The following is a 6,000-nucleotide window of genomic DNA, read 5'->3' on the forward strand; positions in this document are numbered from 1 at the left end:
TGTACTGGTTATTTCACTCCGTTTCTTAGAGGATCTTGAAAACACGCTCGGCCCTTTCGAAAGTAATGGCACTAAGAATACTCAGCTTCTCAAAGGATCCTGCCAGGTCCTCACAGAACCACAACTGGGGCTGGTTTCTTTTGAGGATGGCAGAGGCCAAGGCTAACTAATAAAACCCCAGTCTGGGCAAATTTCCTCAGTATGTTGACCATTTGGAGCAAAGCATTCCTCAGCCAGCTGGGAGATCTTGCTGGGCAAACATTTTCTCCATGTTGAGTCCCCAGCCAAGCCAAGCTGAAATGGTAGCCCAGCATGGGGTCAGCACATGGCTCTGCTGCTTTTTGTGCTCCACAGACACTGGGTAAAAACACAGCTTCGTTTGTCATTTCTGCCAATCTGGCACTTTCCATTAGCATTAATGTACTTAATGTAGGAGGAAAAACAGCAGAAAGACACCACAGAAAAGCTTTTTTGAGGGCGAAAGTGCAGTAGTCTCATTTTTTACACTGAGGTACATAACTAATTAGAGCAGTGAATAAATTGTCCTTGGTAAAGACCATGCCCACCACATTCTAGAAAACCTGACAATAGTTTTCTCATTAGCTATAAATTATTTCGGTTCTGTGTTTCCCAGTGAAAGATTTAAATTGCATCCTTTATGTTTTCATTTACTTTATCTTAAGGACTTTTCTTCACAAGATGTGGATCTCTTTTTTTAAGAAAATACACAATTGATTTTTTTTTTTTTCTGAGCATTTAATATGTTGTATTAGGAGCTTCCTCAGAGGAAAGAAAAAAAAGTCTATCTTCATTAACCACTAAATATGAAGTAGGGAAATTAAAACATTTGGATGTCATGTCAGCCATATACATTGTCTTCTATGATGTCACTTTTGATTTTCCTTTTTTATGACTTTGACAACATCATATTAAAAATTTGATTGTACAATGACAGTACAGGCTTTGAATTATTCAACTTATGAGTGCACTCTTACAGGAAGTCTATTTTGTATTTCTTGCCATTTCTGAAAAACTGACACTTCAAAAAATGTAAAAGGAAAGGAAAAATGATTGCTAATAGCTAATTAATAACTCAAGCTTGGCAAAGGTAACCTCATTTTAATAGAATCTCACATAAATTAAAACCAGATTAAATATAGCATGCAACATATTGCAAAAGTCACTTGAAACATAATTCTCAGGGTGACATTTTGGCCCCAGTGAAACTGATGACAAGACTCCAATTCAGTTTTTGTGGAGACAGAACTTTCTCCTAGAAGAAAACCCATATATTTCCAACCTTGTTTTAGTAACTGTCTTTCAGAATTTCTGTGGTACCTATATTAGCTTTACCCATCTCTTCTAGAATACACTCCAGCTATTAATGCTTATTGAAGTCAATGGGGGTTTTTTCCATTTGACACCCGTAAGGGAGTAAGAGCCTTAAAGTTGGAACCTCTGAGGTAATTTCTTACATAGTCTTTCAGGGTTTATACTGTGTATTTTCTATGATGACTGGGTTCTGCTAGCTTTCTTTTTTGTCTCATTTTACCTCTGTCTAATGTTAAATATGTGGTATCTGTTGGTTCATTTATATCAAGTAACTTCAGCTGTAACCCTTTTCAAAGTGACCAAGTTTGTCTTTTCTTCATTACAATTTTATTTTTAAATCACTAAGTATATTTTTAAATCACTAATGCTGGAAACTTCTGCTCTCCAGCTTGATTAAATTCAGCTAGTCCTTTCATATAAGAACCATAAAACAAATAATGCCATTTTAAGTAACATGCTATTTCCACCACCTAAAATGAAATTTTACTAGTATCAGATAAAAAAAAAAAAAAAAAATCAACATCAAACCCTTTTTCCAGTAAACATGACTATTATTTAACTAGTTGGTCCCAATAAAACTGCCCCTTGCTATACATCCATCCTTCTTTCTCACAAGAATTATTTCAGCTGAGCTGTCTGGACAGGTAAGAACTATAGCTTTGAGTACAGCTCAAAAGGGTGAACTGTGGAATATTTGATATAAGACATGAAATAAATCCTTCCAGCTACAGCAATGGGGAAAAATGCAAATTATCTTTTCATGTCCTGGTTCCTCAAATAGGGTTAGCAGAGATGTCTTTGATTCTGCTCAGAGCAGTGCCTGGGGAGAATCTCATATTGATTTAGCTGGGATCAGAATCACGACCACAGTTACACCAAGAAATGTGCTTGTGCTTTCTCTGAAATATCGGAGATTTATTTAAAACTGTAGTTTATAATTAAAATATAGTTATTTTGCTGTTCTTCACCCCGTGTTCCAATTTGAACGTGACAAGAGTGCATCATTATAAGCATGAGAATTAGTTATGGATCACTTACACTACATTATTTTAGTTCACCTATTTAACCTGAATCTAGTCTGTGTCAACAGATGAAACATCCTGGGACAGTATTTTTTTCATTCTTAAAAGAAGAGTTGCTCATTGCTGTTGCTTTCCTCCTGATGAAACAAACTTATTTCAAAATGTACAACTGGCAACAAGATATCACCATTCAGTAACATGTCATCCTGCAATATCAGTATCAGTCTGCGAATACTCTGCTGGAAATAAAAATGCTGGAGCTTCCAGGACAAAATCCTTCTGTCGGTATAATTTACTGCTCAATCTTTACCCAAGCAAACTCTAGTTTAAGACAACAAATGGTACCTGTACGAGTGCAGAGGAAAAACCACAAAATAATACAGCCCTTTACCAATTTGATGTGTTGCCAACATCCATCCTCATCAAAGGCTTGACGGTCTAAACACAGTTTCCATAAAGCAGTATTGACTAAACCCAAATCAGAATCAGATCATTTCCCTTACAACTGTTTGTGGTTTGACTGAGAACAGGCTGACCGTTACAGGTGACAGAGAAACTTATTTCCAGAATAACCTTTAAATGTATTGTTTCAGACTGCCACCAGCCGTGGGGGTTAAGATGTGATGAAACATTTCTGATGAGTCTGACACTCATTCTTCTCTGTATCATAAGAAGAAAACTCGTAATCCTGTGAATCGTACAGAGAAGCTAAATCTACAGAATGACAGGCTTTTCCTTCCCACAAATGTTAGGTGTTGCTTGGATGTAAAACTGCCTGAATCCCTTCACCCAGTGTAATGCAGGACTAAAGAGTCCTCTGAAAGTGAGAAAGAATGCTATGAAAAAGTGTAAGTGAAACACACACCAAAAAAAACCCCAACAATGCAAAACCCAGCAAAACCTCCAACATTCATCAAAAAGCAGGAATTGTGGAAAAAACCCTGAGGTTTTTTCCCCAGCCTCCTTCAGTCTTAAGTGTTATCACAGCACCAGCTTCTGGAGAAGGGAGTGAAGATTTAGTGTGAATCTTATATTCATACTTGTTGGCTATTTGGCAAAGAGGCAAGAGGGTGCTCTTTTTATTTTTTTAATTATTATTTCCCCCCCTCCCCGGTCAATATTACTCTTAAGCCAGAGATGCTACATAAAAGAAGGGGGAAGGGCTGCTGCCATAACAACCCTTCGACAGGGAATTATTGGGATACAGATAGTTACTACACTACCTACAACCAACATCATGAGACGTGAGAACCAGAAAAAGCTTTTTTAGCCCGAGCATCCCATTATTTGCACTCTCGGCTCTGGGCAGAGAAAGCAAAACAACCACAGACTTCTTCCTCACCACCTCCCCCGAGCTTTATTTAATTCGTGATGCATTTGGGGCAGGGTAGGGGTAGGAGTGTCAGGAAAGTCCATGGGAGCGCTGAGTCCTGCCCGAAGCCTTCTCCCGCACCCCCGCGGGAAGGGTCGCGCTCCGCTGCACCCACCGGCCGCGGGAGAGGGACTTGGAACCGGGACCCTCCCCCTCCTCCCAGGGGGCGACTCCGCGGAAGCAGCCAACTCTGCTGACCCGGGTCCACTCCACCTACCAATGGTCCCTTGCAAAAGTTAAGGCGCTGCCCTCTCTCCCGAGCCACCCCGAGGAGGGGGGGAGGGGGCAAGAGGGAGAGGGAGGCTGGTGTTGCGGACTGCAGGGGTGGGTCAGGGGGCTCCTGGCCGTGGCTGGGGAGCGGGGCTGTCCGGGTGTCTGTGAGCGCGTCTGTGCGTCTGCCAGACCCCCTGGGAACGAGCAGCGGTACCCGGGAGGGGCAGCAGAGCGGGAACCCCTTCCCCCGCAGCCCCCGCGGAGCCACGGGGACACCTCTGCTCCCCGGCGGACCTTCCTCCCCCGCGGGGAGGGCACAAGCCTGGGCCGGGACCCTGCGTTCCCCCGGGGCAGGGAGGCAGGCGTGAGCGCTTCGCCTTCCCCCGCGACCCCACCCCCAGTCACCCAGCGCTCATCCCCCGGGGGGCAGCTCCGGGATGGGAGGAGCGGGGGAAGCAACGGAGGGATGCACGGCAGGTGCTTTATTTTGGAGGGTAGGGGGGAGGGAGGGGCAGGGCCCGGTGACTCACCCGTCCGAAGCGGAGGCTGCGGGGAGCGCGGCGGCAGCGCTGCCCCCGGGGCGCGGGGGGCGGCGGGGCAGCAGCAGCAGCGGGCGCGGGAGCAGGGGGGAGCGGCGGGGCCCGGGCTGCTCCTGGGCGCGCTCTCGCTGCCCATCCCCAGCGCTGCCGCTGCCGCCGCCGCCGCCGCCGGAGGAGGAGGAGGAGGATGCGAGGGAGAGTCAGCCCCGGGCGCGGGCACGCGCTGCGGAGGGGGTGGGGGGAAGGCGGGGAGCGGCGCGGGGTCGCGCAGCGGAGGGGGAGCAGCTTGGAAGCGCCGGCGTTCTCTCCTGCAGCCCTCCGACCCTCGGCCCTTCGTCTCTTCGTCCCTCAGCCCGGTTTTGCTGTCTCTTCCATCCCTTGTCCCTGCATCCCTCATCCACGTCCTCCCATCCCTCCGTCCTTCACCCCTCCATCTTTCCATCAGTCCACATCTTACCCCTCCGTGCTTCCACCCGTTATCCCTCCATCCTTCATTCATCTATCCCGCCATCCCTCCGCTCCCCCCTCTCCCCCGGCCGCAGAGCCGCGGGCCCCATCCTGGGGAGCGCGCAGGCAGCATCGCCTGGCGCGGGCACGCTGCTGCCCCGCCGGCGCGTCCCCGCCGCGCCTCCCCCTTCCCCCTCGGGAAGGGCGACCTGCACCTCTGAAGGGCAGGAGGTTTCCTGCCCTACTTGCCCCCCCTCGCCGCTCCCGCAGCCCCGCGGAGAGAAGCGCTGCCAGCGCTTGCCTCGCCTGCTCTTCCTTTTTTCTTCCTCTTTTTCCCACCCGGCAGGAGAACCAGCCCCGTGCTGTGCTAGGGAAAAAAAGGCGGTAAACAAGGGGAAAGCAGAGATAGTACGATAATCATTGACTGTATGAGAAATAAACCCTGCCCTGGAGTAGTGCTTCAAAGCACTCTTTCAAGCCCGCTCCTGAAAAATAAAGGACTTTCCGGGTGTTTACTTGGGATCAAGAGTAATTATTTTAACATTAAAAATAGAAGAAACAACAGCTCAAAGTCCAGTGTGTAAACAGGAGACCTGTAAATCAAGTATGTCAAATAAACAAGCACACCAAAAGCTGGCTATCAACTCCTTGTCTTTGCTCTGAACTCTCCCTGCGTTACATAACGTTGATAAACTGCCTGGAGTACATTTGGGGAAAAGACCTAGGGATGGTGAGAACACAGCACTATTTATTAGGGTACGTCAGTAGCCTTACCTGCCAAGTAGTTGTTTCAGAGGTTCATCTGTCCTTTTCTCATTAGACCTCCAAGTAAACAATTTACTCAGTGCTCACTGCAGACATATGAATCCCTGGTGCTGGTATCTCTGTCCTAGACGTTTCTGAATGGCTTGTGGATTATTAACTTACTATGCTCTTCAGCTCTGCCTTGTACCAAGAGCCGCACAGGTATCAACAGCTCCCACTTGTGAAGCCAAGGAAGAGAGAGATTGGGTAGGTTTCCACATAGCTCCACATTTCAAACTGCTGATTTGCTGTAAGGGCTACAGGCACTTAA

At 47.1% G+C, this 6,000-nt stretch overlaps 1 protein-coding gene across 1 annotated transcript in view; it reads right to left on the reverse strand.

Moving 5' to 3' along the window:
- FUT9 (fucosyltransferase 9) overlaps positions 1–5,722 on the reverse strand; it is a 104,165-nt gene extending 98,443 nt beyond the window's left edge. Inside the window, exon 1 of the mRNA XM_051615510.1 lies at positions 5,700–5,722. The gene's annotated coding sequence lies outside the window, so the exon portion shown is untranslated. The remainder of the gene's footprint in view (positions 1–5,699) is intronic.
- Between the last annotated feature and the right edge of the window lie 278 nt (positions 5,723–6,000).

The sequence above is a fragment of the Apus apus genome, chromosome 3 (assembly GCF_020740795.1).
Source record: "Apus apus isolate bApuApu2 chromosome 3, bApuApu2.pri.cur, whole genome shotgun sequence".
Classification (NCBI taxonomy): domain Eukaryota; kingdom Metazoa; phylum Chordata; class Aves; order Apodiformes; family Apodidae; genus Apus; species Apus apus.